Source organism: Carcharodon carcharias, chromosome 19 (genome assembly GCF_017639515.1).
Source record: "Carcharodon carcharias isolate sCarCar2 chromosome 19, sCarCar2.pri, whole genome shotgun sequence".
NCBI lineage: Eukaryota > Metazoa > Chordata > Chondrichthyes > Lamniformes > Lamnidae > Carcharodon > Carcharodon carcharias.
The window spans coordinates 5,851,713-5,860,939 of NC_054485.1; positions in this window are offsets into that span (position 1 = coordinate 5,851,713).

Genomic DNA, 9,227 nt, shown 5'->3' on the forward strand with positions numbered 1-9,227 from the left:
ACAGCAATAGGGTTGACTCTTAACTGTCCTCTGAACTGGCCTAACAAAACACTCAGTTATACAGAGATGGGTAACAAATAAAATGTTTACACAATCCCTTATGAGTGATTGGTGCCTTTATATCAGTATAAAAATACGACATGGTGTGAGCATTGGTCAAACAGCACAGCAGCAAGATTAAGTACAGGTACAACGTGGTGAACAGCCTTAGACTGGGCTATGTGGCATGAGGCAACCCTTGGAGTTTCATGTCATGGTGACTGCACAGGAAAGCTTTGATAGTGCTCAAGTAAAAGCTGGGCAAGCAGACAGATCCCTCATGGTGAGATTGCAGCACATAGCCTGTCAGTTCCCTGAGTGGAATGGCCCATCAGGAGGACCAACACCGGGTCAGCTCCGTTGGGAAAGGCGAGTGACCAGGGTGTGGGCTGGGTCAATAGCCAGTGAGGGAAAGTCAAACAAAAAAAAGCCATCATAAAAACTGGGCTGGAGGATGTTGTGATTATAATGGGTGACTTTGGGTGTTGCTGAACAATAAATTGAATAAAATGAGGAAGAAGGTCAAAAGGATATCCTAAAAATATCCACAAAATTCCCCAGTTTGAATTGGGATGCAGTTGACCTACTATCCGAATTCAAAATGTTTAAACAGCGTACAGAGCTTTGGTTTCTTGATTCAGGTGTGTCTGAACCAGACAAGCAAGCCATAAAAATTCACCTAGTAATTGGGAATGAAGGTCTACACAGGCTGAACACATCAGGATTAACAGTAGCAGAGCTAAAGGATCCCCAAAAGATATGGACTAGATTGGAAGACTGGTTCAGAATCAGGTTAAACTTCTGTATTCATCAACTAGAGTTCATGTCATTTTGACAACAGCCCACAGAATCCATTGACCACTTTGTCAGCAGATGCAGAGAACAGAATACATACTGTGATTTTTCAGATGCAGTGCTAGCAGACAGAATTGTTGAGTTAGTGGACCTACTGGAGGAAGAGGATCTTGACACAGCTGCACAGGCCACAGATGATGAATCCAGGAGTGAGACGGAAGAGGAGAACACTGAGGAGAATGCTGAGGGCAAGGAGGCAGACCTCGGTCACCTTCAGGGAGGCAGGGACATCAGGGACATCTTGATCCAGTGCTCCTTTAGCTAAAAGACCTGCTTCCACCTTATGCCAGGGCTGCTGCCTCCATCCTGGATGTCTGAAATGACCCTTTCATTTGAACCCAAAGTCCACTCAATGTCTGTGCAATAAAGTATCCAGCCACTCACGTCCAGCATTGCAAACTGGCGTACCCTGCACCAGAACATACTCCGGCCATCAGAACAAAAGCAAATTTAAAGTTATTGTCATATTGGTTGCATAATGACATTACCATTACTGGTGTTGATGTCCACACCAGCAGACATATAAACTAAACGTAAATGAACAGAAAATCACTGTCCCTCTTGTGCTCATGGTGCCTTTAACTCATGTTTACGAGTGTTACATCTTGGTGCTGCCTCCCCTCCGCCTCGCTGACACCGGAATTGGAGACAGCCTGCTGATTCTGCTGTCTTGTTGGCCTTTATGACCTTGGTGGTCGTCCTCTGGCCATTGGAGACAGTGCTGGCCCCGCCTGGGAGGTAGCGACTAATTCCACAGCTGGCATCTCCATGGTCACTGGCAGAGGGGCAGAGGAGCTGCTGCCATCAACCAGAGCACCTTGAGAGGAGCCCGCGGAGACAACAAGCAGCTTGTGTACCAACGTGAGGTCGCTCTGGACCTCTCTGCTTGCCATTAATGGACGGCCACATTGTTGGGATACTGGGTGCCTCATCCATCTCCCAGACTGGCAATGACCACCTGAGGTCATTGCCTGTGTAAGAGCTTGCAGGTCCCAGCGCAACCCCAGGAGCCCATCATTCTGCCCCTAGAGCTGCCTCACCATGAGAGTCGCCACTCTCCCAATGGAGGAGGCAGTGCACTCAGCCATGCAGGTCAACGCAGTGCTCGCGTTCTGCATGGATTCCTCCACATTGGAGACCATGGCACGTAGACCCTTATGGATCTCCACCAGATCCTCCCGCACATCCCTCTGGATGTCCAGCACCTGCCACCTAATGAATGACTCCAGAGACTCATCATCTGCCTTCGACTCAGCATCGCCCTGGACCCCTGCAGTCTTCCGGCTGCCAGTGCTCTGGGCACTCGCTGCCTCTGTCTGCACCTCAAGTGTGAAGTGGCCTCACCAATGTGCACTGACATTCTAGCTGCCAATCTAATGCCCACCAAGGTGCTGGTATCTGTGCTGGTGCCTGGTTCAGAGAGCGATTGTGACACAGGTGCAAGTGAAGCCTGGTGGTCCTCTGCCATCAGGGGTGGCTCTTCAGGGTCCAGAGAGCGAGTGCGAGGCGGTGAAGATAAGGGAGAACAAGGACATCATTAGTTAAAGTCATCACGCATGCCAGGCACCCTGGTGAGACAATGGAGATCTGCATCATGGTGCCCTCGTCTTTCAATGATCAATGGGGATTCCAGGTTTGAGGCTCCCATCCATGAAGAGACTACACTAGACTGGTTGCGCACTCTGAAACTCTCACCTCTGTGCACTGCACTCTCACCTTCGTCTGGCACCCCTGCCTATCCACACCCGGTTGCACGGGCACCATGCCAGCTCTCCATCTTTAGGATGTCCTGCTCTAACCTAATCAGCAGCATCAGGTTAGGTGGCATCCACCTGTACGTGACCTCTCTGATTATGAAGTTATGGCTCAACTTCTCCTGAAAGGACAGATGAGTCCACTCTCTACCTGCAGCCCCATTGCAGCCTGGCCAACCCCAGCTGAGGAACACCTTGCAGGGCACATCCGAGTTATGGCCCTTGAGCCACAAGGCACTCAATCCAAGCAGCCAGGGCTCACCCCCTTGGCCAGCTCCAGCATCACTCAGACTCTAACACCCCTGAGGTCCATGGGGGGTGGGGGGGATGGTCAAACCTTAACACTTCTGCACAGTGAGCCATGCCAACACGGTACTCCCCCTTCCTGAGCGCAGCAGGTCATTGAACCTCTTCTGGCGCCGCACCACATCCTGGCTGCTAATCAGTGCTGCAACCTCCTCACATGCCCTCTTTGTGAGGTGCGGTGGCCTCCGCCTCCCATCTCTGGGGGCAAAGGTTTCCCTTCTGGCAGCCAGGTCCTCCAGGAGGTGCTCATCTGAAAAGTGGGAGAGGGGGCTGAGTGCCCACCTGACCTGCCCTCCCGCCTGCTGTGTCCGGCCGAACTCGGCTCCACAACTTGAATGTTGAAGACGCAGAAGAGATATTTTTCCGTGGCTGCCTTCGAGGGGCTGCCTTTGCTGTTTCTAAACTGGCCTCCGGGTCGCCATTGGACCCAGTGGCCAACAGGCCCATGCCTGGCCCTTCCCAACCAGTGGGAACCCACGTTTCACTATGCGCAGGTCTTAAGTGGCCTGCCAACATGAATTTACAGTCGGGGGGGGCCAATCACAGGCCATTTCCCCGCCGATTTCTGGCCCACCGACCACGTCCGCGGGCTGAACTGAAAATTCTGCTCCAGGTAATTGACAAACCAGAAAATGACGATGTGCATGACCAGGCAAAGAGTGGTGATTCACACCATCAATCTTGTAGATATCGTCACATCATCTGCAGTATTTGCCAAGGTTCAAATTACCTGCCCTTAGCAACTAATCATTATTGGCCAAGATTGACACAGGGGCAAGTGCCAACAAACTACCTCTCTGGATTCGAAAAGAAATGTATCCATGGATGTGGAAGGCCATTGTGAAACCTACGGCTGTGAAACTTTCAGCATACAATGGTTCACTTATTCCATACGCAAGGTCCATTGCCCTGGAGCGCATGTACAATCAACCCTCCTGGGTGTCAGAGATTTCTATATCATGGTGACTAAAGGGCAGGCAATTGTAGGTCTACCGGCATGTTGTGACCTCGCCCTAGTCACAATCTATAGAATCAGTCGGGCTTCATATAGCAGATCAATCTCAGAAACTACTTCTATCGCCTCAGTTCATGATCTAAAATTAAAATATCCAGGATGTTTTGACAACATTGGCAGTTTCATGGAATACCGATCACACGACTTCTTCTCCTCATTATCCTAGATCTAACAGCCTAGCTGAATGATTGATCACATGGTGGAATCCCTAATTTTCAACTGTACAGACCAAGTAAGATCAATACATTGCAACGTTACATCTGAGAGCGAGACTTTTAAGTATGGCTTCCATCACTGGCAGAGCTCCTAACTGGCAGACCAGCACATGCTAATTTACTTACTTTTACCATTTTAGTCTCTCAGAAACTAGAGACTAATTTTTAAAACTGTAAGTCAAAATGACCAACGTAGATGATAAAGATGCAGGTACAGAATTGCCAAGTTTACAGTTGGGACAATAAGTTCATATCCAGGATCCCACTGATGGTACATGGCAACCAGCCGAGGTGACAAGGATTTGTTCAGAACCAAAGTCCTATGAAGTCATTACACACCGATGCCCGAGGTGAGGTGTAACCGAGGACAAATCAGATCCATTCCAGCTCCTCAATCACTGTACGTTCCTATTGCGTCAAGGACTAGACTCCAAATTCAACCAGGAACTACATCCAAAAATGACAATCCCACAGATCACTGTGAGCAATTAAAGAAACCTCCAGACAAGGTTATCATTACAAGATCTGGGCATACCAGCAGATTACCTTTACACTTTAGAGACTCATAGATTCATCTGTTCTATATGCTTACGCCATGGTAACTAAACATGCACATGTATTGTAAATAGCTCTACTTCTTTGGGAATAGGGGAGTATCTTTCAGAAGAAAGGGGAATGTTGCAATATGCCTATAAGGGATGGCAACATGCCATCACTTGAGGAGAAGTGTGTCATGTGATCTAGTCTGGTTCACTTTGGTCTGTGAGCAGAACACAGCACACACGGTTCTGCTGCTGAAGCCTTCAAGCTTTCTACCTTTGCATGAATGTTCTCATGTGTCCAGTCTAAATAAATGAAATGACAATGTGTTTGCACAATCCATTATGAGTGATTGTCGCCTTTATATTGTTATAAAACCACAACATGAGCATGGGTACAAGCAGTACACATTAGCCAGATCTCCATTAGATTTCCCACTGGAATTTTGGCATGTTTCAAAAATTAGAAGGAAACCATCAAATCTTTATTTCCAAGGGCGGGTCTATTTAAAAGAAGTCAGCCAAGTGCACTTAATCTCATGCCAATGTGTCTGGTTAAGCCTGTGCACGTAATTGATCCAGAATAACTGTTTACTGCAGTCAGAGCTAATGCTGTGTTTCCTCCTGGAGATCTTGTGGTGCAGTGGGTATCCTTGCTGTCTGAGCCAGAGGCTCAAGTTTCAAGTTCTGCTCTGGGACTTGATGGCCACGGAAGGGGTGTTCCTAATGTGGCCAAACAGGTTCATTTTCAACCTGAAAATCCTTCCAAAATGCCTATGGCAGGTGGTAAGGATGGGAGAGTCTCCCAGTCAGCCAGAACCACGTGGTACCTGCACATTTAGAGACTCCACACACAAACTCCTGCCAGGGGATGTAATCTGTTGCAAGTGTCCTCCTTGCTTCAAGGAACTGATGATGGATTTTCCCCCTTGTAACTTAAAAGAATGACTTGCGTGTTATCTACCTCTTAGGCAGCCCTTTGGGATTGAGTATGATTTGCTTCCATTTTGGTTCCATGGGTCCTGAAATGGCTGATAAATCCAATGTGCAATCTGCAGAATCTGCCACATGTCGGACAAGGTGGTGCTTGAAGAGTTGGCTTGATGGGTTGTTTGGGGGTTTGTGTGCTCTCCCTGACACCTTGTTTTCATATCTGCATGTTCCTGACCCTCGATCTGTTTGATGTCTTCCCGGATAAGCCTTCTCCTTTTAGTCGCTCAGAAGCCAGGGTCTCCCAAGAGCTGATGGGACTTTGATCTTTTCGGGGAGGCTTTGAAGACAACGTCCCTAAAGTGTTTCTGCTGTCCTCCTGGGAGTCTCCTGTCGTGACATAGTTCCAAGTAGAGCAGTTGCTTTGGGTGTCAGGTGTCAGGCATGTGAACAACATGTCCTGTTCAGCGAATCTGGTTTTGTGTGAATAGTGCTGTGTCCTTTTATCAACTCTTTTCTCCATTCCTTTCGCTGCAAAACTACACCTCACCTTCAGCAAGGTTGGATTAAAAGTCTAATGATGACCATGAAGCCATTGTCGATTGTTGTAAAAACTCTTCTGGTTCACTAATGTCCTTTAGGGAAGGAAATCTGCTTTCCTTACCTGGTCTGGCCTACATGTGACTCCAGATCCACAGCAATGTGGTTGACTCTTAAGTGCCCTCTGAACAAGGGCAATTAGGGATGGGCAGTAAATACTGGCCTAGCCAGTGATGCCCACATCCAATGAATGAATAAAAAAAAAATTACTCACAGATGTGAGGGTAAAACAATAAAACAGATGGGGAACTGTTCAACCTTCAATCCAAAACCAAAATCACTCCAATTTCAGTCACTGAGTTTCAGTATAGAGATGACGCTTGTGTGTGCGCTCACGCAGAAACTCAGCTTCAGGCCATTGTTGAATCCTTCTATGAAACATTTGAGAAAATGGGCCTTTCACTAAACACCGAGAAAACTAATGTCCTCTTCAAACCAGTCCCCAGAGCAAAACACCTCCAACCCCCTCCCTAAACCTCCCCCCACCGCATCCCCCCACCCCGCGACACTGCCACCATCAATTAAGGTCACTGGTGGGATCGTGGAAAACAGGGACCATGTTCCATATTTTGGGAGCCTCCTCTCGACGAAGGCAGACACATAGACAACAAAATTCATTATTGCCTCCAATGTGCTAGCTTAGCTTTCAGTTGACTTAGGAAAAGAGTATTTGAGGACCAAGATCTCAAACCTGAGACTAACGTCATGGTTTACCAGGGAGCAGTGATCCCCTCGCTTCTATGTGCTTTGGAGACTTGGATAACCTATAGCAGCACCTCAAAGCACTGAAGCTGTATCACCAATGGCACTTTGCAAGACTCTCCAAATCCGGTAATCCAGCAGCAATGTCCTCCTGCGAAGCCAACTTTCCCAGCATTGAGGCACTAATTACTTGCATCTTCTAACACCTTTCATGACCTCAAGATGTCCCAAAGTACTTTACAGCTAATGAAGTACTTGAGTAGTGTCATCACTGTTGTAATGTGGGAAATGTGGCAGCCAATTTGCACACAGTAAACTCCCACAAACAGTAATGTGTTAATGATCGGGTAATCTATTAGTGCGATGTTGATTGAAAGGTTAATACTGAGGGATAAATAAAAACATTCTGCTGCTGTTCTTCAAAATGGTGCCATGGGATCTTTTACATCCACCTGTGGGAGGAAATAAGGCCCAGTTTAACATCTCAGCCAAAAAGTGGCACTTTCAACAGTGCAGCATTCCCTCAGTACTGCACTGGAGTGTTAGGCTGCTTTATTGAAGTTAATATAAGTTGTTATGTAACTAACAGCAGTGATATTTAAGAGTATCAGAGCACCCTGTCAACACTTGAACAATTGTGTGGACTGTGACGTGTTAATTGGGACACTAATTTTAATTCCTGTCTCCTTTACAATTGTGCAGAGTCAGACTGTGAGGAAGAACGTGTGTTCACATTGTGCCTCATTATCACACTCTTAGGATCTCCCTCCATCGGCATCAAGGCTGTATAAATTCTAAAGGGAAAACTTAACTTCAAGAAAGAAAGTAATTACTGAGAATACTCACCGCTGATGCTCCAGATTTCTGGCCTATTCATGGCCCCGGCTCCTCAATGCAGTAACTCACCAGGCTTGATCTACTGCTCCAGCTCCTGGCTGCAGTCCTGTTCTCTCACTCTCTCTCCCTCTCCACAAGGCTTCTGGTCCTTCCTTCTCCTCCAGCCCAAGCTCCCCAGCTTGGTCTTGTCTCTAGCTTCATTCTGCCCTTGGGCTGGGCTTAGGCTCCGCCTAAGTTTCTCCGAGGACTTTGGCTCCTGTTCTGAGGGGATCCCACCACCCCCTCCCCAATCCCCCAGGGTTGGTTGAGTACCCTGCCTGGAGGTCAGGATGCCAACGGCCTGCTCACCTCTAAGGACTAATGTTGCTTACATTGAGTTTTGCATTACCTATCGCTGAGAGATGTCCTGTCCATCTTATGTGCTATTTGACCTGGGCTTCCTCCAATGTGCTCCTGAAATTCTGTCATGTAGGAAATAGTGAAAGGAAATGGTAACAAATTAGCCCTGAGTACCTGTGAAATCATCATTTATTTTCATGCATAAAACATAAAATCCCAGACAAAAGTATAAAAGCTGCATTGAGAACAGTAAATGCTGGAAAAACTCAGCCAGTCTGGCAGCCTCTGTAGATAGAGAAACAGAGTTAACGTTCTGGGTTTGTATGACTCTTCTTCGAAATGGGCGAGGGGTAGAAATATGATGGGTTTTATGCTGTTGAAAAAGCGTGGAGAAGCAGTTGGAGCAAGAGAGAAGGACAGAGATAGGTTAGAGGGCAGGGGAGATTAAATGACAAAGATATCATAGAACAATAGATGAAAGGCGTAGAAATGATAGTATTAAAGATACAAAGCATTGGTCCAGAGCAGGTGTGAATAACAGAATAAAAGTCAGTGCTGCCTGAAAGCAAAAAACATGAGAAGAAGATACAAACTGGCATTTGGGGGAATAAAAATTTAATATGGCGGACAGAGGTCATGGTCTGAAGTTGTTGAGCTCAGTGTTGCATCCAGAAGCCTGTAAAGTGCCTAATCGGAAGGTGAGGTCCTGTTCCTCTAGCTTGCATCGATCTTCACTGGAACATCGCAGCAGGCTGAGGGCAGAAATGTGAGCATAAGAGCAGGCTGGAAGGTCAGGGGTCAGGCCTGCAGACCAGAGCAAAGATGTTCTACAAAGCGGTGGTCTGGTTTGTGTTTGGTCTCCCCAGTGTCGAGGAGACCCCATTGTGAGCAGTGAATACATTGAGTTAATCAATTTCAGGTCAGGAACTCTGCAATCCATTTTGAAATTTCTTCCCTCAAGTATCATGTTTTTTACTTTCAGATGGTGCTAACCTTTATTCTGCCACTCACATCTGCTCTGGACCAATGCTTTGTATCTTTAGTACTAACATTACTAACTCCCTTTGCCATTTGTTCCGTGACATCTTTGTCGTTT